At 49.2% G+C, this 21,775-nt stretch overlaps 1 protein-coding gene across 1 annotated transcript in view; it reads right to left on the bottom strand.

The window, feature by feature from the left end:
- Positions 1 to 21,360, bottom strand: part of MATK (megakaryocyte-associated tyrosine kinase) — a 123,793-nt gene extending 102,433 nt beyond the window's left edge. The window contains exon 1 of the mRNA XM_086947101.1: positions 21,195 to 21,360. The gene's annotated coding sequence lies outside the window, so the exon portion shown is untranslated. The remainder of the gene's footprint in view (positions 1 to 21,194) is intronic.
- Between the last annotated feature and the right edge of the window lie 415 nt (positions 21,361 to 21,775).

Here is a 21,775-nt window from a genome sequence, read left to right as displayed (position 1 = left end):
TGTTATGTGTAATATGTCCTATAGGGAAGATGTTGGGTGGTGCAGTGCCTCTCACAGTCCAAGAGTATGTAGAGTTGCGGAGAGTGTGAGGACGGGCACATATATCTACTTACTAATTTATTTCCAAAGATCATACTCAATCTTGTGGTTATCAACTTGGGAAGAACTATGTATTTAATACTTTCCAGAATAAGAGATGACTGTGCATTCGCCTTACACCAGTAGGTACTTAGTTCCCAATAGTTTTAATACTCTCCAAACACTTATATACATTGTACTTGTAACTAGAATGTATATAGCGCTTACTACCCCTGACGAGGCGCAGAAGCTGTTCGTGGTGAGTAGCTCACTATTTCGGTACCCAAGGTTAGAGGTAAATAGGTAGATTAGTACTATCTGCTTTCTTTCCTTCTAGGTTTAGTTGTGGTAAATTTGTGCTTTTGAGAGCTCATGTATTTACTCTAGAATTTTGAACAGCGATAGACTGTCGCTATAATTTTCTTTGTTCCATTATTAAACTCAACATCTCAAATAAATCAAACGCAGTGTTGAATATTTTTACACTTTTACGCCGACACATACTTGGGAGACGTCTGTGCACAGAATTCTCATTAGGTCGTAAAGCTTTCACGTGGTCACCAAACCTGCTGGCCACATCCTGCTCTGTAATAGCTGTTATGTCCGCACTTCCTCCCCTGAAACATTCTTGTAAAGTTTCAATGTGGCTTTTGGTACGGTAACATGTGTCGGACTCTCTCTTAGTCCTGCCGACATTCTGCAAGCTTTGGCCTGATGAATTCTCACTAGCTCCCAGTAGCCTAGTTCACCTTTACACAAGCCCTGAGAAAGAGTATCAGCATGTAACCTTCCATGAAAGTTTCACCATGATGATCCTCTTAAAGTACTCATGAAACCACGCGGCAAAGAGTTCCGCCAAAGCAAGATGGCGGCGCCCAGGTGTATCGTGAGTGAGCCTGTATGGCAAGCTTCTCCTCAACTGGGGAAACCACATGGCCCAGTGGTGCTCTAGGGAGTGCTGTCTGTTTTCAACTGAGTTGCCATTCAAACATCTTTCTAGGGACGTACAAAGCACTGCTATGGGAGAAGAAAGTTATTTGATTTGATTTTTTTAATGTACTTTTGCAATACCTATTATTGACCAAATTGTTTTTTATGAATGCCACTGCATAGGCACATGATTTATTGCTCTATAGACCTGCAAACCACTTTCATTAAAGATTTTTCTTTATTGCGTTTGGGCCTAAATTGCTGGCTATGGATTCGTTGAGAAGCCAATCAATCATTGGCAAAACCAATAGGCTTCTCATCTGTAAGGCATGCTATTGATAGTATCAGTTTGTGCACGGGTGAGTAAGTGCAGCCAAAGCATCTGTGAAAAAAATGAATATAAAGTGAACAAGCATTTACAAAGTAAAAGCGTCCGGCTTGCATTTGAATCCGGACTAAAAAAATAAATAAAAAAGAGAGGCTGAGTCAATTAAAAAATAAATGTGTTTGCCGTATAATGTGCCATGAAATAAAGAATTTAAAATAGTACCTAATATGCTGTAATGCAGACACTTCATGGGAGATGGAATGACGCATCACCCAATAATTTCAGCTGATAGAGAAATACTCCTCTGGGCTCAGCCTACTATATGTTTATTTTAAATAAGTCGATCAGCTGTGTGCCTAGAATTCTGTTCATAGAGCGGGGAGGATGGGTGGGTTAGTAAGGAATCTGCAGCTTGATAGATTCTCTACCAGAAAAGGCATTACTGAGGGTAGTAACTTGTTCATCCGATTTAGACTTCTAGCTGCAGATTCCTTACCTTAGAAAGATACCTAAGCAATACCTCCTCGGAGGTGGGACTGCGAAACTGATTCACACTTGAAAGTCCACCAGGACCAAACAAGCAAAGTGCCCTTCTTAACAGACCTGACCGTTCAGGCACAAATGCTGCATGAATGTGTTTAAAGAAGCCCACTTTGCTGCTTGACAGATATACAAGATGAGAACTCCGCCTACATGAAAAGGAGTAACAACTTTCGGCAGAAAAGAAGCTCTAGTGCAAAGAACCAGCTTGACTGGGTAGATGTTCAGGTATGGAGGCATTGATAACAAAGCCTGAAGCTCACTGACCCTTGAAATGGAATATATGGTGAACAAGAATTGACAAAGTCGAGGAGGAGCCAAGCCAGCGACCAAGATGGCTGCATAGACGCTCGGCTCCATGAGCCCTCTCACCCCGCACTTAAATCCTGGCAATTATCCTGAGCCGTAACGGCATAATCACGTGGGCTAAGGAGAACTTTCACCTACTGTCTGCTCCGGAGGCTTCTACGAGCGGCAGACCCGAAGAAATGTCCCCGACTGTTCTGAGGCCCTCGCGGCACTGGGACCGGGGTGTCGAGTGATGGGTGCAGCCGGCCGCGACTGCAACGACAGCGGCCACTGGTGGGGTGAGGAGTCGGCCGGAGGGCGCCGGTGAATTGACGGGCCGATGGCGACAGTGGCGACCCAGTCCACCTAGCGGAGTGCCTCGTGAGGCTGCGTGGCAAAGCAGGGTTGAGGGGAGTGCACGATCTCTGCCCCCCCCTTCCCAGTTCTGTGTCCGGGCATATTCAAGGATTGCCCCCGGAATCGGCGGGCGGATCCCGGGGAGCGCCAGGGATTTTGTTTAGCCCTTTGGTGACTCTTCCCCGGGGAGCCCGCTTTACAATTCTGAGCCCCGGCTGTGAATCCTCTAGCGCCCTGGTTCGGGGCCCGGTCCCTGAAGTGAGGTGAAGAAGGACGAGGCCGGATCAGCTAAGATGGCGGCCGACGCCATCCTCCGCGGGCCACATCCAGGTCGAGCGGTTGCCGTGCAGATGAGATCAGGGGACTGGTGGCGTAAGAAGGAGCCCTCGTCCAAAGATATATTGGCTGCTCTGACGACCTTGCATGAGACCCTGATCTGTAATGCCCGGGACTTGGGAAGAAGGATGGCTGCCATTGTTGTCCCGCCGTTCCATGCGGGCACAGTTCGACCTCAACGGAATGCCGACGTGCCTGCCTCTAGGTCCCTGGAGGGTGCTCCAATTGCACCCAGGTTCCTGGAGCCGCTGAAAGACCGGCTCATGTGCTCGCCCTGGATGGCTCTGTTGTACATGGGAGTGTTTCTTCGGGACACGTGTCTACTTGGCGGCTGGGGAAACAACGCCGATTTACTTTTTGGGCTGCCCCGGCGACGACTTGGCGCCTGCCGGAATGTGTGACTCTCCCTCCTTGGGTGGTGAGACTATGTTCGGACTTGGAGATGTCTTCCCGGTCGATATCGACACAAACGGATTTCCGCCATACATGTTCGGATGGGTTTGGGTTGCTGAAGTCCTATGAAGCGATAACTCGGCCTGGCCCGTCCGGATCACTTGGACCCTCCGCACCGCTCTGGATACCGCTCTATAAATGTTTTATTATTATTATTATTATTAAGTGGACGTATGTTGGTTCCATTGATAGACAAGGCCAGGGATGATACCGTCCAAAGTCTACTGGACTTATTGTTTGACTGCAGTGCTTTGGGGACATTTGGCCGGGATTATGTTGTTGGTATGGTCGGTGATTGATGTTCTCCATGGATATTCTGAGCTTGCTTATGGGATGTCTCCTGGGCGCAGGGGTGAGAGGTGGGGCCGGGTGGCAAGATCGAGGGCCCTCCCCCACTTTTCTCTTTTCTTTATCTTTCTCTTCCTTTCTATATTTCGGGTCTCCATTATGGCAACAGGCACGCTGCTGGGGGGGGGGGGGGGGGGGGGGGGGGGGTAGGCCGTGGCCTTCTGCAGGGGTGCAGGGTGGGGGGTAGGGGGTGGGGTTTGTCAAATTGTTCGTTATTTGTTTCTATGGCCCTTTAGTCTTCTTTCCCTTTTTAGTGTCGTCGTTCTTCATGCCTCCTGCAATATGTTTCGTTTTGAGGGGTGGGGTTCAGCTTTGCTACTGACCGGGTTTGTGCTTACATTTATCCTGACTTGCGTACCTTACCCCCAAGACTTCACTTGTATTTGTACTATTTGCGGATATCCTGATTTATGCTCATAATTGTAGGACCATGTATGACCGTATGACACCTCCTATTTAGTTATTCCTTATTGTAAAATGAACCTTCATAATCCTGAACTCAGACCTGTGCGCTTGCATGTGACTCCTGTCCTATACATTTGTAGGACCCCGGTTTCCGAACTGTTATTACTTTCCACATTGCTCTGCTGTTCTTCTGTTTTGACTAGCGGCCGGCCGGGGTGGTTGTAGGCCCATACCTGTAACTGCTTGAAGTAATAATAAAGGTTCTTGCATTTGAGCCATCACCAAAAAAACAAGTAAACACAGTCTGATTCAGTGAGAAAAGAAATGTTTTTGCCATATAATGTAGCTATGACATGAAGACTTGAATTTGAGATGATTCAGTGTGCTTTTGAGATATGAAATAGTACCTCATATGCTGTGATGCAGGCACGTCATAGGAGATGGAATGATGAATCACCCAATAATTTGAGCTGATGAACAAGTTACTTACCTTCGGTAACACATTATCTGGTAGCGACAATATCTAGCTGCAGAATCCTTATCTTTGAATTTCTCAGGCGTCTGGCTGAGTCAGGAAAGTTTTGCATGAGCAGTAACCCTGCGTGCCGTCCGGTAGCTCTGTTTGGCTCCATGTGATGCTGCTGGCATCTTTAGCATCGGTTATGACATTGTGGTCACCTATATAGGCGCCACCGAGGCGGGCAGATGTCAATTACTTTTCACTTTTGCACGAAAGAAGCGCAGAGCCATGAAGTGAACTGACTTGTGCGTGTCACAACGAGGGCCCTGAAAAGGAAGCAACCTTAGCCCTATCAAATGAGTCAGCAGAACGGGAAGGCATGGGTGGGTCTGTAAGGAATCTGCAGCTAGATATTGTCTCCATCAGATAATGTGTTACAGAAGGTAAGTCACTTGTTCATCTGATAGAGACTTCTAGCTGCAGAATCCTTACCTTCAAATAGATACCCAAGTCATACCATCCTGGCGGTGGGCTGTGTGGTAAGTTGGCCTGATATATAGTGCTCACTATTCTAGTGATCACTGTGTATCATTCCAAACAACCCTTATTGATGATTGGTTGTAAGTCAACCTTATAGACCAGCTATCCTACTAGCATGGACAAGAGCAGTCTTTAGGCTAAACTCTAGAGGGCGTGTTAAGCCAGCTGTTATACCATCACATATACCCCTTGAACACCAAGTGAAAGGACACCACACAAGTTGTTATGAAAATAAAAGGATATTTATTTATAACAAGTCTACCCTGAACTCTTTATGAGTCAGGAAGCTAAGCACACAACAAAACTCTTGAGAAAATACTTTAAGTTGCACAATTTACACAAATGCCCGGGGGGGCACGAAAAACCATACACTACAAAAGTGGAATGCGAAATACTAGCAGGTAAGTAACAAGATCCAGAGGCTTCAGGATCGCTAGGACTACACTACAGAACCCTAAGGTTAGGAGCAGGAGGCCTAGGGAGATCGGGTGCAGAGTGTGCACTCTCACGCGGGATGCGGGACAAAGTCTATGGATGCTAGTTTTCGTAAAGTTACAGTTATCGGACGAATCCGACTAGATAGGCTGAAAACGAAAAAGGATCTGGACACTTAGATAGTGAACCTACATTGGAGCACCGAAATGCTCAGGTTACCTAGCCCAGGGGCTGCGGCTGCATAGGGTTCAAAAGACGTCGGGAATCCTTGTTACAGTCTATGGAGCCTGAAAGAAGAAGTTGCTGGCAGGCGACCAGTGAAGAAGTTCGATGTGATCCAAGCCTGGATCGGTGATGGAGACGACCTGAAAGCAGAGGGGACTCAGTTCTTAACCACTAGCCAGTGATTAGGTGGGCACCAGGATGGCACCGGATGAAGTCACCTCGACCAGGTGAGTGGGCGACGCTGGGCTCTACAGTCTCTCGGACCAGGAGGCGTTGTCGGCGACCAGGATGGAGGTGCGAGCTGTCCCACGAAGGTGTCTGCTGTCGGCGATGCTGGACCCAGGATTGGGGCAACAAACCTTGGCAAAGGCAAGCCCACGCGGTGGACTCAAGATTGCGTCTGGAGTGGACCAGGAGGGTCTGGGGTGCTCCTCTCTTGGAAGGGAGCAAGGGCCAGTCTGGAGCAACCAGACCAGCGATGTAATCGTCGTGGTTCGTCGTCAGGAGGGCCACTAGCCAGCAGGCAAGTAACCGGACAACGCGGTGAGCAGCAAAGAGCAGAAGGGCCCCACGCAAATCTCGTGGATGCTGGGGGGCTGGACTTCGGTGCTGGAGCTGCTCAGGGTTAGGGCTTCTCAAACCCCAAAGCACTCACTCGAGGATCCCTCGGCAGTCGTGCTGGATAAGTGTCATGCAGTTTTGAAGATGGCCGTTCCCTTCAGGTCTCGTCACACCCACGAATTTCAGCTGGGCTGATGATGCAGGTAGAGGTCAGAGATGCCAGGGAATCCGGGTCTCGTCGAGCTGGGCAGCCTTGATCCGGAGGATGGACTTACAGCAAACCCCATGCGCTTAGATGGTGCCCGCTGGTGCAGGGTGGCTACTCCTTAGCCACAAGGGAGAGTCTTCAGAAATGTTCAAGAGTTCTTTCGTGGAAAGTAGTCAAGAGTCAGAATTATCTAATTTGGAAAGGGGGCCCGCTCCTACCTTTATTCTAAAAAAAGAGGCTGGCACGCGACTAGGTCCTGCCCATGGGTGGGACCAGGAGGGGGGTGGTTACACCCCTCTCCCTTGTCCGGAGTTTCCCCAGCTCAGGGGCTGGTGTGCCCCTGGAACTGGTTTAAGCCGGCATATGCACAGTGAGCACCGGGGTGCCACTTGCAGTCACCTTCCTCTCAGCCCTGCCTACCTGGGATACACAAAACCCTGTCTGGGATGGTGCTAGCACCGCCCCTGATAGGAAACCCTTTGTCCAAGCTCTCCTCGCTGGAAGGACTCCCAGCAGCAGGAGGTCAGACTTGTGTCTGTGGTGGCAGCATCCATTTTGTGGAGCTGAGGCTGTGTTAAGCTTTAACCGGGGTTCACAGTTACATACATGTCGTGTCCCTCTAGAAGGGTGGAATGCTAACCCCATCGCCAGAATTGGCGAGGGGTTAGTATTCCAATTCGTATGACACCTTACTCGACATGTTTTGATAAAGCGATACCAAAGTTGGCAAATAACCGCGAGGATTATAAGGCACTTAAGAGTATATGGTACGCGTTATCATGGAACAGCTATTAGGACTTGGTTCCGCAAGCTGCAAACGGGCTCAGCTCATGCCAGAGCACCATCTCACATAATTCCAAGCACTCTGCCTTCAGGATTGATAAGGCCTGCCATAGGAGTTACTGATAGGAATATATGTGTCCATTTTAGGGTTAGATATAGGAATACTATATCTAAAGCAAAGGGTGATTACACCACCTTGCCCCAGCTGTCGTGCAGCCAGTTGTGTCAGATTTGGACGGCCAGCCAGGGGTGGCATAATACATGCTGCAGCCCCTGGTAGGCCCTGGGTACACCTATGCCCTGGGTACCTAAGGTACACTGTACAGGGACTGATAAGGTGACTCAGTATCCAATTAGATATGTACCTAAGGTACATGGAATCTATTTTACAGAGAGAGCAGTAGGCCTGGGGCCCTGAATAGCAGGGTCCCAGGTCAACTAAGTCAGAAAACCAGCAAAACACCAGGCAAAAAAGTTGGGGGCAACCATAGTCAGATATCCACCTTCCTACATAACCCCCCCCCCCCCAACGAAAGGAGATAAGGCTATCCTTGACCAGGTGAGCCTATATTGCCTGAGTGGCCATATGAGGTGGTATATGCACTGGCATGGTTACCTCCTATCTCATGGTCCACTAAGCAATCCCTCACCCTAAGGGTATCTGAGGGTCTCCACCATAGGGAATCTCTACCTGTGGTGTGTTTTGGCAAAGTAAAAGGCTGGTGTGGGAATGGAGTACTGAAGTGAGACTCCACTAATGTTGGGCTCAACTTCCTCCAATCACTATCCACCATATGTGCCTTTCTTTCCAGGACTGAGTTGCTGTGAGCTCTCAGGGTCAACCTCTGGCTACCTAAAGCTGGAGGCTGAGTCCCTCTGTTTGGCTTACTGGAGGGACAGGTCAGGTTTGGGGTTTTTAGGCCCCAGGTTTGGCTGTGTCCATCTGTGGGAGGTCCCTAGCTAATTTTAAGGGGGATCCCTCAGGAGTCTGTTTTATTTTCACTTGGCTAGGAGTACTAGCTTCAGTGCCCTTAATCTGCTGATTGGGAAGTTCTTTTGGACAGGGGGCCCTTTGGGGTCCACCACTGGCCTCCCTGACCTCTACAGCCCTGGGCTGACTGAGGCAGGGTAGAGAGGGGCAGGATACCTGTTCCAGACTGGGTCCCACCTTGGAAGGATCCACTGACCTCAGGGGTTCTGCCAGGCTAGGCCTGACTACCTCTGGGGCAGTTTCTTCACAAGGGGTCAGATCAGTTCCCTGAGGAGGCCGATCCTTTCCTAAAGTCTGGTGGGAGGGAGATTTCTCTTCCTCCTCAATGCTCTCTGTTTGAGTGGAGTGATCCATAGTTTCAGGCTTCACAACACTATTATCTGTCTGAGTTTGAGCTGTGGCCATCACAACTCCACCAACCTTTTCAGGAAGGGAATCAGTTTGGGTATGGGCTGTGACCATCACAGCCTTGCCAACCTGTTCAGGGAAGGAATCTGTCTGAGATTGGGCTGTGACTGGCACAGCCCTCCTGACCTGTTCAGGGAGGACATCTTGGACTGGGGCTGTGGCTATCACTGCCCCACTAACCTTACCATGGAGGTTTACCATTTTAAAATGGGTTTCTTGCTCTACCTCAGCCCAGGCTGAGATCTCTAAATCATTCCCCAGTAGGCAATCTACAGGCAAGTTTGGTGACACTGCCACTCTCTTGTGGCCAGTGACACCTCCCCAGCTGAGATTGACCACTGCTATGGGATGATCTCTCTGCACTCCATCAATGTTGGTTACCTGGTATGTGGCTCCAGGTATAAGTTGCCTTGAGGGGACTAGGCTCTTAGTCACCATGGTGATGCTAGCCCCTGTGTCTCTGTAGGCCTCAACTTTTGAACCATTGATGAGGGGCTCCTGCCCAAAGTGTTGGAACAAGCTGTGAAGTTGGCAAACCCCATGCCAGTCTCACAGACAAGAGTATCTAAGTTTGGGGACCTGGTTAGGACAGAGTCCCCAGGAACTCCCAAAGTAAATGAACCCAAATTCTTGGGGGCACTCCCACCACCTGGGGGATTACTACTAGTAGTAACAGGAGGCTTGGAAGTGTTACTTGGGGGTATGTTCTCCTTATTGTCGTTGGCCCTTGGGCAACTGTTGTCAGTTTTGTAATGGCCTACCTGTTTGCAGGTATGACAATAAGGTTTCTTTTGGGTATTGGAAGGATTTTGGGACCCACCCTTTTCAGAGGATTTTTGGGGCCCTGGGGTTTGATCTGTAGATTTATTCCCACCCTTCTCTTGAGGCTTGGTTGATTCTTTCTTTTGGTCACCACCCTGGTTCTTAGGCCTAATCCTGGTTCTGACCCATTTGTCTGCCCTCTTACCCAATTCTTGTGGAGAGGTCAGATCAGAGTCTACCAGGTGCTGGTGTAATAACTGGTTCTGACAATTATTTAAGACTTGCTCTCTCATAATAAGATTATACAATCCTGTGAAGTCAGTAACTTTACTACCCAATAGCCAGCCTTCTAGAGCCTTAGTGGCACAATCAACAAAGTCAGTCCAATCCTGAGACTGAGTTTTCTGGGTGTCCCTGAACATCAACCTGTACTGTTCAGTTGTTAAGCCAAACCCATCAACCAGTGTATTCTTCAGGACTTGGTAATTGTTAGCATCCTCAGCTCTAGTAGTGAGGAGCTTATCTCTACCTTTACCTTCAAAGGAGAGCCACAGTATAGCTGCCCACTGACTCTGGGGGATGCACTGGACAGTGCAGGCCCTCTCCAAAGCAGTCATCCATTTGTGGATGTCATCCCCTTGTTTAAAGGGGGGCACTATTTTACTCAGGTGTCTAGTATCAAAACTCCTGTCTTTATCTCCAGGGATAATGCTGCCACCAGTGAGGTCTGCCCCACTCAATTTCTGCTCTCTAGCAAAGGCAAGTCTTTCCTTGGCAAGGGCAAGTTCTTCCCTCTCAATCCTCAGATTGACTTCCCTCATCTTAGCTTCATGCTCTCTTCTCTGAGGGGATGTCATCCCTCTGTGAGAAGAGGCCTGAGAGCCATTGGTGCGAATGGATCTGTTAGAGCCTCTGGAGAGAGACCTAACTCGCCCACTCCCAATGTTAAGCCTGCCTGAGAGTGGGCCTGGGGGTCCCCAAAGTCCATTTTTATGCCTGCTTAAGTTGGTCCTGGTGAGTCTACTGACTTCTACCTGACCCTTGTCTGCCTCGTCCCCTGACAACTCCTGATCCTCTTCCTCTCCTTCACTAACTGTTCCATTGAGGTTGAGATCAGGGTCCCCAAGGGTTCCCTCTAAGGGGGGCATGCTCCCATATGGATTAGAAGGGTCTGTGTTAGAAGCCCTCCTTGCATCATAAGTCTCTAAGAGACCTATCAGAAATGGGATGGTAGGGTTAGAACCCTGTTTTAGCTTCCTGGGGGTACACACTTGTCTCATCTCCTGGAAGCTAAGAGCTGCATATCTTGACATGACCTGTGGAGGGTCAATAACCACCAGGGGAGTCTCTGCTGACTCTCCGTGGGTAGACATGCTTCTAGTGAGGTGTAAGTGGTGCACTTACCTACACTATTTGTTTGCCTACTGATCCCTTGCTAAGAGTTGTAGTCAGGGTGTGCTAAGCCCTGTTACACTACAACAGCTGGTTCAGTAGAACTCAGAGTATTCTAAGCTAAGTTATATGTACCTTGGTACTTATGTGATCTTTCAAATGATATTCTTAGGATACGTGTGGTAAAACAACAGCAAGCTCAAATCCCAACCGCTGCCACCAATGTGGTAAGTTGGCCTGATATATAGTGCTCACTATTCTAGTGATCACTGTGTATCATTCCAAACAACCCTTATTGATGATTGGTTGTAAGTCAACCTTAAAGACCAGCTATCCTAGTAACATGGACAAGAGCAGTCTTTAGGCTAAACTCTAGAGGGCGTGTTAAGCCAGCTGTTATACCATCACATATACCCCTTGAACACCAAGTGAAAGGACACCACACAAGTTGTTATGAAAATAAAAGGATATTTATTTATAACAAGTCTACCCTGAACTCTTTATGAGTCAGGGAGCTAAGCACACAACAAAACTCTTGAGAAAATACTTTAAGTTGCACAATTTACACAAATGCCTGAGGGGCACGAAAAACCATATACTACAAAAGTGGAATGCGAAATACTAGCAGGTAAGTAACAAGATCCAGAGGCTTCAGGATCGCTAGGACTACACTACAGAACCCTAAGGTTAGGAGCAGGAGGCCTAGGGAGATCGGGGGCAGAGTGTGCACTCTCACGCGGTATGCGTGACAAAGTCTATGGATGCTAGTTTTCGTAAAGTTACAGTTATCGGACGAATCCGACTAGATAGGCTGAAAACGAAAAAGGATCTCGACACTTAGATAGTGAACCTACGTTGGAGCACCGAAATGCTCAGGTTACCTAGCCCAGGGGCTGCGGCTGCATAGGGTTCAAAAGACGTCGGGAATCCTTGTTACAGTCTATGCAGCCTGAAAGAAGAAGTTGCTGGCAGGCGACCAGTGAAAAAGTTCGATGTGATCCAAGCCTGGATCGGTGATGGAGATGACCTGAAAGCAGAGGGGACTCAGTTCTTAACCACTAGCCAGTGATTAGGTGGGCACCAGGATGGCACCGTATGAAGTCACCTCGACTAGGTGAGTGGGCGACGCTGGGCTCTGCAGTCTCTCTGACCAGGAGGCGTTGTCGGCGACCAGGATGGAGGTGCGAGCTGTCCCACGAAGGTGTCTACTGTCGGCGATGCTGGACCCAGGATTGGGGCAACAAACCTTGGCAAAGGCAAGCCCACGCGGTGGACTCAAGATGGCGTCTGGAGTGGACCAGGAGGGTCCGGGGTGCTCCTCTCTTGGAAGGGAGCAAGGACCAGTCTGGAGCAACCAGACCAGCGATGTAATCGTCGTGGTTCGTCGTCAGGAGGGCCACTAGCCAGCAGGCAAGTGACCGGACAACGCGGTGAGCAGCAAAGAGCAGAAGGGCCCCACGCAAATCTCGTGGATGCTGGGGGGGCTGGACTTCGGTGCTGGAGCTGCTCAGGGTTAGGGATTCTCAAACCCCAAAGCACTCACTCGAGGATCCCTCGGCGGTCGTGCTGGATAAGCGTCGTGCAGTTTTGAAGATGGCCGGTCCCTCAGGTCTCGTCACACCCACGAATCTCAGCTGGGCTGATGATGCAGGTAGAGGTCAGAGATGCCAGGGAATCCGGGTCTCGTCGAGCTGGGCAGTCTTGATCTGGAGGATGGACTTACAGCAAACCGCATGCGCTTAGATGGTGCCCGCTGGTGCAGGGTGGCTACTCCTTAGCCACAAGGGAGAGTCTTCAGAAATGTTCAAGAGTTCTTTCGTGGAAAGTAGTCAAGATTCAGAATTATCTAATTTGGGAAGGGGGCCCGCTCCTACCTTTATTCTAAAAAAAAGGGGCTGGCACGCGACTAGGTCCTGCCCATGGGTGGGACCAGGAGGGGGGTGGTTACACCCCTCTCCCTTGTCCGGACTTTCCCCAGCTCAGGGGCTGGTGTGCCCCTGGAACTGGTTTAAGCCGGCATATGCACAGTGAGCACCGGGGTGCCACTTGCAGTCACCTTCCTCTCAGCCCTGCCTACCTGGGATACACAAAACCCTGTCTGGGATGGTGCTAGCACCGCCCCTGACAGGAAACCGGAAACCCTTTGTCCAAGCTCTCCTCGCTGGAAGGACTCCCAGCAGCAGGAGGTCAGACTTGTGTCTGTGGTGGCAGCATCCATTTTGTGGAGCTGAGGCTGTGTTAAGCTTTAACCGGGGTTCACAGTTACATACATGTCGTGTCCCTCTAGAAGGGTGGAATGCTAACCCCGTCGCCAGAATTGGCGAGGGGTTAGTATTCCAATTCGTATGACACCTTACTCGACATGTTTTGATAAAGCGCTACCAAAGTTGGCAAATAATCGCGAGGATTATAAGGCACTTAAGAGTATATGGTACGCGTTATCATGGAACAGCTATTAGGACTTGGTTCCGCAAGCTGCAAACGGGCTCAGCTCATGCCAGAGCACCATCTCACATAATTCCAAGCACTCTGCCTTCAGGATTGATAAGGCCTGCCATAGGAGTGACTGATAGGAATATATGTGTCCATTTTAGGGTTAGATATAGGAATACTATATCTAAAGCAAAGGGTGATTACACCACCTTGCCCCAGCTGTCGTGCAGCCAGTTGTGTCAGATTTGGACGGCCAGCCAGGGGTGGCATAATACATGCTGCAGCCCCTGGTAGGCCCTGGGTACACCTATGCCCTGGGTACCTAAGGTACACTGTACAGGGACTGATAAGGTGACTCAGTATCCAATTAGATATGTACCTAAGGTACATGGAATCCATTTTACAGAGAGAGCAGTAGGCCTGGGGCCCTGAATAGCAGGGTCCCAGGTCAACTAAGTCGGAAAACCAGCAAAACACCAGGCAAAAAAGTTGGGGGCAACCATAGTCAGATATCCACCTTCCTACAGGCTGCTGACATATGTTCACTCTAAAAAGTCCTGCAGGACCCAACGGGCAAATTGTCCGGCCCTGCGAACCTGACTGTCCAGGCAGTAATGCTTGACAAACATGTGCAGAGATGCCCACATTGCTGCCTGACAGATTTCCAATGCCGTGGTCGCAGTTTCTCCCTGGTAGAATGAACTTGTAAGCTCTCAGGGGGCTGCTTCCTAGTCAAGGCGTAGCAGATCTTAATGAAGAGAACGACCCAGCAAGATATGGTCTGTTCTTTGCACTGCCCAACCTTTTTTAGCCCCCATGTAACCCACAAAGGGTTGGTCATCCACCTGGAACTCTTTTGTGCAGTCAAGGTAGAACAACTCTATTTTTGGGTCCAGACGATGGAGGCTCTCGTCTTTCTTAGAGGGATACGGGGGAGAAAAAAAGCTGGCCGGCATGATCGATTGACCCAGAAGGCGAGGGGTCACCACTTTCGGTAAAAATGAAACACGAGTGCGAAGCACCACCTTATCCACAAAAGTCAAGTAGGGAGGCTTGCATGACACCTGCAATTCTCTCAGCCTCCGAGCAGATGATATTGCCACTGAAAAAGGCCGTCTTGATGGTAAGCAGTCAGAGGGGACAATTTTGTAACTGCTCGAAGGGAGTACACAATAGACAGTGAGGATCAAATTAAGGTCCCACTATGGCATGACAAAGGGCAAAGGTGGAAACATATGTACAAGCCCTTTCAAGAACCTATTTACAATAGAGGACTTAAAAAAATCAGGGCTGGTCCGGCAGCCGCAAAAAAGCAGACCGAGCAGAAAGATAACCCTTGAGGGTACCCAATACCGAGCCCTGCTGCGCAAGAGTAAGAATGAAAAGAACAGTAGATACAGAAGCAGAAAGAGGGTCAGTAGACCTTTCTGTACAATATCTTGCCAATTTTTTGCCAACAGCAGACGTATATCGTCTTAGTGGAGGGCCATCTGATGCCAGAATTACATTGCATACTTAGGAAGAAAGGGTGAAAACTATCATCTGTTGTCGCTCAATCTCCACGCATGGAGGGGGAGAGATGACAGGTTCGGCTGCTGCTGCTGCAACAGAAGATCCTCCCAAAGGGGCAGCCTGATTGGAGGATTGATGCTCATTTGAAGAAGCTCTGGATACCTGTAGGAGGCTGGCTTAGTATATGGTGCACACTCATTTAAGTGATGCACCTTGGACTAATCCAGGCAACACTTATGGTGATTTTAGTGGTCTTTGATAACCATAGAAAGCTCTCAAAGAGGTAGCTGTGGAGAGCAGCCTTCAGGCTTATCTTGAAGGAGTGTAAAGCAGCTTGATTCACCAGTTTAATCAAGTAGTATTGGTCATATGATAAAGAACCACACAGTATATACGTACAAATATGTCTATTTATTACACAACACTCACTAACACATTGGTATTTCTCCTACCGGAGATATCAACAGAAATACACAACCATACTTCAATTGAAAATAGGTAAGTACAAAATACAGTGTTGTCCAGAGGAGACCAAACCATATACTAAAAAAGTGGAATGTGAACTGCGACCGAAGTTGAGACTTTGACCAGGAAACTCAGAGGAGCTGGGGACAGAAGGAACCACCCAATGTAAGTACCCAGGAACCCCATGGAGGCTGTGTGTGCAGAGTGGAAACACAGCTATTTGCCCATTAGATGTTAAATGGAAAGTCACGGTTGCAATTTTCAAGAAGAAGGACCCTTCCCAGTGGACCCTGAAGAAACCCAGTGAAAGACAGAACGTTGGAGAGTCGCTTCATCCATGGATACCGCAAGAAGCAAGATACCTACACTAGGGAGGCCGGGTGCATAGGTGCGAAGTGACGTCGGAAACCGCCGTAGACCACAATTGAGGACTTCAAAGAAGATGCAGCTGGAGAAGACCAGTGGAAATCAAGGATGGATTCTTGAAGTGAAGAACCCGTAAGAAGAGGGGACAGAGTCTATGCTATTTGGAGATGACCAGGAGGCACGTAAGAGCAATGCCCACTGAAGTCGGACGTTTCAGAGGTGTTGACGGTGACCTTGTCGCTGAAGCTGTGAGGACCAGCCGATGCAGAGGAAGACCAGGAGCTGTGCACGAGCTGTTCCATGTCGGAGGTCGAAAAACCAGGGGGTCGGTGTCCGGCGGGAGCATCACGAAGCCTTGGCAGCTGCAATTGGTATGGAGAATGAAGAAAGAGCAATGTTGAGATCAGCAAGGTCCAAGGGACTCACCATAAGCAGAAGAGTCGGAACAGGCCCTGAGCAACCAGGGGAGCCCACTAGAGGAGAAGAAGACCCTCAAGAGGACCAACAAGACGAAGGCACAGGAGTCGCAAGAAGACCTTGAGCACCTCACCAAGAAGGAAGGCCCAAGCTGCAGAGGGTGCGGTGAGGACGCTGTACTTGGCAGGTAGAGATGCTGGAGGCTGGAGTTTCTTGTAGCCAGAAGAGTGCAGAGACAACAAGCCTTGGAAACGGCAAGTCGACACGGAGCACAGGTGTTTGGTCCCAGTGGTACTGACGGGGGATACTGGCCTCAAAATTGCAGAGAGGACAGGTCAGGCCTTGAGGGAGTTACAGAGCCACCACCTGTGTTGCTTAGCCTTTTAAAGTCCGTGGGATGTCAGGAGCAGCAGACCGGTCAGCTTCATTACAGTGCCTGCAGATGCAGGGGAGTGACTTCTTCACTCCAAGGGAGATTATTTCAGGTGTCCTTGATGCCCACAGGTCTGTTGAAGATTCTGAAAGAAGCACAGAAACAGATGATGAAGAAGACTTGCAAAACAGCGAGACCAGGAGCAGCAGGAGTCTTCCTTGGTGCAGTCTTGGTTCCAGGCGAAGTCCAGCGAGGTCCAAGAGTCCAGACGGTCGAAGAGTGATGTGGTTTCAGTCTTGAGTCTTGTCCCACACGAATCTGAGGACTTACCCACAGGTAAGTCCTTAAGTACCTTAAGGGAAAGGTTGGAACAACTGAAGGGCCCCTCCCTTAGAAGGTGCTGGACAGAAGGGAGGATACTCCCATGTCCTTTGTCCAGTTTCGTGCCAGAGTGGGAGCCAAAGGCTGCCTGAACTAACTAACACTGGAGTATTCAAGGAGGGCACCAAATGTGATCTTCAAAGCAGTCTGGTAGTGCTGACAAGCGCCCCCACCTCAGCCCAATACATTAACAGGCACATGCATCAACAGTTTTTGCAAGCGCAAACAGTGTGAATTGAAAAATCAGCCGTTTACGCTCGCAAATTGGCCTTTAGCGATGCATGAAAGTGTTTGGCAAGCGCAATTTTTTGCGAGTTCCTAAATTACGAATGCGTTTAAGGAATCGCAATTTGCGATTCCTTAAATGCAATCCAAGAAGTACTTTGAAATAGTAATTTCACTATTTGGGACCGCAAATTACAGTGAAATCAAACTTGTCTGTAATTTGCTAAAACTATGAAATATGCAATAAAATGCATTTTTCAAAGTTTCAGGTTACACACATACACATGCCCTTGGGGCATGAGTGAGCGTAAAATGGGTGCACATCACAATTTCAGGGATGCAACAAGGTGTCCTTTTGACACCTTTGCACCCTTGAAATTGCATGCGCAATTTGCGAGTACATATTGGTATTCGCAAATTGTGCATGCAATTACCCAGTCATTCAGCCCATAGGAATACATGGGAAGTCATTGCTTAATTGCGACTTGCAATTTGCGACTCACAATTGAGGAATGTTTAGAAATCGCTATTTTAATAGTGATTTCTACATGCATAGGCTTTTGAGAGTTTTTAATTGCGATTCCTTAATAATCGCAATTAAGGACTCGCAATAGCATTTCTTGATGCATGTACCCCTTAGTCCTGCATGGGAGGTGGTCACACCTCCCTGTGACAGGAAACCTATTGTTCTACCTTCCCCTGCTCGAGTTCAGCTCAGCAGCAGGAAGGCACGATCTTGTCTGTGGTAGGCAGTAGCACTAGCTTGCCGGTAGACCCCGAAAAGGCTGTTAAGGGGAGGACATGGGCGGTACCCCAGGGGAGCCCCCCAGTACATGGGATCATACTTCCAATACTGGAATCGGTGTTGGGGTATGATTCCAACATATTTGATACCAAACATGACCGGGTTCAGTGCAGCCACTATATAGTTAGACATCTCCTAATGATTAAATGCCTGACAGCACTTACGAAGCCTGGTGAACCGAATATGGGGTTTGTAGGGGTGTCCTGCTCATGCAGGGGCACCCTCACACTTATAACCAAGCACCCTACTCTCAGAACCGTAGAGCCTGCCATAGGGGTGACTTATAGGTTTAAAGTGCATTGACCTCAGATATAAGGACACGTATATCTGTGTGAGAGGTGCAAGCACCAACTCAAACAGGCTGCAATGGCAGGCCTGTAGTCACAGTTTAAGTGGACTCCCATGAGTGGCACAATACATGCTGCAGCCCATGGGAGATCACTGGTGTACCTGTGCTCTGAATATCTCAGTACCATATACTAGGGACTTACAAGGGCACACCAGTAGCCAATTGTGGACGTACTGAATTCCTTACCATGGTCAATTCTGGAGAAAGCACAGTAACTAGGGTCTTGATTAGCACGATCTCAGTCAGACTAGTCAAAAACACACTGACCCCAAGCAAAAAGTGGGGGTAACCATGAAAGCAGATTCTTCTTTCTTACAGGAGTAATGGCCCAAAAGCCATTCGCTGTTGACGGACTGCAGTGCCAGGCTGCTGGAAGAAGACATTTTGGATTGCCTATTTGGCGGGCAGTAGGAAATGCACCAGGATTTATGCAGGAAGAAGAGGCTTGGACCAACAAGCTCCTCAGGGTAGGGTGTTGGGTGAGGAACTTGGGGTCCCCTAGGGCGGGGCAGTGGCCCATCACGCTGTTAACAGGAGCCCCTGTGCTGGGTTTGAACCAAGTACCAAGCATGATGTCTGTAAGGGCTTCATTAAAGCCGACAAGTGGTTCCGAGGGGTCACTCTCGGTTGAAGCACCTCCGTCAAGACTTTCCTCTTGACTGCCACTGAGGGCAGGCTGAGGGCTAGTACCTCGGTGGCCCTTTGCACCACCATAGCAAACGATGCTCCCTCTTTCGTAGTCATGGTAGGGGAAGAGAACATGCTAGTGTCTAGGGAAGTGTCCAGTCCACTGGCTACCCAAAGTCCTCACACCAGTCCATGTTGGGATCTAAAGACTGGCACTCTTCATGGTCCAGTGACCCTCCCAATCCTCTGAGTCCTAGCCCATAGGTTGAGGGCTCAGGCTCTGGCCTGGAAGGTATAGCTCCAGTCGATGCTGCAGTTGGATGACGGCCTTCCGGCTCTGTGTCGGAGTCAGGGGACGGTGCAGGCGGTGCCAGGAGCCGTTCCGGGGAAAGGTCGAGATAGTACGGCTGGGGCTGGTCTAGATCCGATCGTGGATCCAAGAGGCCCAACTGGCGCCGGAGTGGACTCACCAAGGTGGAACTAGTAAGGGCCCCTCCCGAACCCAAGGTACCCTGATGCGTGGTGACGAGCTGCTCAGAGATGAGGCACATGGCCACATAAAACTCCTGGAGTTGAGCGGGGTTCGCTCTGGCACCCAGAAACTGGGGGAGGCGTGGAGTCGGCCCAGGCTCAACCGTGAAGCCTGGCCTTGAATGACGATGCTCCCTCATCTAAACTGAAGACCACGATGGATGAGGCAAAGTCTAAGTCCTCTTAGACTTGTTGCTCTTCTTTTCCTTGTGGGACTTACCCAAGTGCACCAACGACTTTGAGGGCGACGTGGAACTTGGGCTCCACGTCCGATCCTGGGACCTTTCTCTTGACCGGGATCGAGACAGTCACGTTGTCATATGTCGAGCAGCAAGGAGCTTGCGGGAAGTGCTTCCTCAAGGCCTTGGTGTGAATGAGGCACAGCAATCGGCGCAGGTCTTTGTGTCGTGGTCGCGCTTCAGGCACCAGTGGCAAACAAGGTGCGGGTCCATGACCGACTTATGTCGATGACAGGGCCTGAAGGACTTGAAGCCGGCCTTCCTAGTTGACATCCCCGCCACACCGGGAGATTTCGCAAAAAAGAAGTTGACAGAAGTCAAAAAAGGCTGTGTTAAAAATTGACTGGGAGCAACTTTCTCTGGATCTGCGCTGACTGGCGTGGAAGGAAAACAATTGATGTCAGCCCGCTGGGGTGGCACCTGTATAAGCACTTCCGGCATGGATGACAACAACTACACGTGGAATTGAACGGCGCTCCCCCCTACTGGTGCACCAGGGTTGTGCTCATGAAAAAGTTTCCAGATCCAGTCTGGCACCTCAAGTCTGACGCCTCATTCTAAGGTAAGGAATTAGCAGCTAGAAGTCTCTATCAGATAAAGAAAGTCTAGAATACATTATGTAAGCACCAGACTTGGCAAACGTAAAAAAAAAAGTTTTACATTTGTGCTTCAGCAAGCTAGCATCAATGACAATCAGGTGTGCACCATGGCTGTAATATATCTTGCTGCTGTTCTGATTCCTCTTTCAATTGTGGGCTTTGAAGACATATATTTTAATGCTCATTTTTACAGCAGAGATGCACTTTACAAAAGTACTAACGCTCATGCTCCAGTGCAGTATCGTCACTGTGTTTATTCATGTGCTAAACATTCTTCCCATGTTGCTTATGTTGCAACTGCCTATATGTATTTACTTCTATATGGGGCGCATCACAAGAATATAGCAAGCAACGCTCGTTTGCAAGCGGTAACATATTCACTCACAGCAGTAAACACCCCAGCCAGCTAGTGTGTAGCTACCAGCTCCCCAAAGTACAGACCTGAATCCCAAAAACGTGGTGTAGGCAGGCGCACTCCAGCACGAACAACACATTTAGGGCAAGCACAGTATCTGCTATTGCATGATTCAAGTTCTAGTCCTGACCGGTCTGATCACACTGAGTGATCCTGGACAAGTGCTTCATTCTCCCATATTTCACTCACCTTACCTGCCAAAACTGGAAGTCCTTCGAAACCGGATAACTGGACACATTGTTTTTAATCATTGTGAATGTTACCTCTTTTCAGCATAACATCCTCGTTTTTGCAACCACTGGGTGCTCGCCCTTTATCCACCTTAGAAGGATGGAAGACTGAGTTGGCCCATTGTTTTCAAACATATGACCACCAGGTTGCAAAACGTTCTCGACAGCAGGCGCATTAATTCCCTGAACTATATTAACTAGACCTATCCCGAACAGCTCTCACCCTGTAAGGCAAATCTGGAAAGAAAAGATATTTGGACAGAAATATAATGCGCTCCTTTGACCCTCTAACTACGGCCTGGGCACAGGGCCCCCTTCTGCTGCTTGCACAGCTGAGCTCCCCTCCCTACAAGTGTTTCTTTCTACCCCAGGTGGTAGGGCCCCGTTTTCGACCCTTACCTACGCCAAGTCCCCTCCAGGCGCTGGGGTGCCGTGCCTCTGTGAATCTGGCGCGGTACCCGGATGGGGGAGCAGTGGTCTTCGCGCCGTCTGTGGTGCAGTTCGTCCTTCGTGTCCAGAGTGTAACATCGACACGGCGAGTCATCGCTTCCTCACAGCACTGCTCAGGCAGCTACTTTTACCACCAGCCACCTTATCATCCTCCTTGAGGAAAGGCGCCCGCCCGGTCCTAGTGCCTGTCGTGTATACACAGTGTAAGGAAGGACCATTGCAGATTATTATTAATGAATTAAATCTATATCAAAATACATCACTGCTGACCTCAAATTTCACATCACCCCAGAGGCCAATCAGAATATCTTTTGACCTTGCCCAGCATTCTCTGGAGGCAGGCCCATTGCCTTTGGCAAGATTGCGAAAATTAATGTGGCACAATAAATCCTGTTCTTTACAGCAGGTGAACCAGCAAAGAGGGACCTTTGTAAGCACAGGTCAAGTACCAGGTTATAACATAACTGAGAGGAAAGCAAGAATGCCCAGAGTCACAAGGCCTTGCAAAGTAGACTGTTCTTACTGCACGT

The sequence above is a fragment of the Lissotriton vulgaris genome, chromosome 12 (assembly GCF_964263255.1).
Source record: "Lissotriton vulgaris chromosome 12, aLisVul1.2, whole genome shotgun sequence".
NCBI classification, from domain to species: Eukaryota; Metazoa; Chordata; class Amphibia; order Caudata; family Salamandridae; genus Lissotriton; species Lissotriton vulgaris.
The sequence above is the reverse complement of the archived record's forward strand: the minus strand, read 5'-3'. Positions and strand labels throughout refer to the sequence as shown.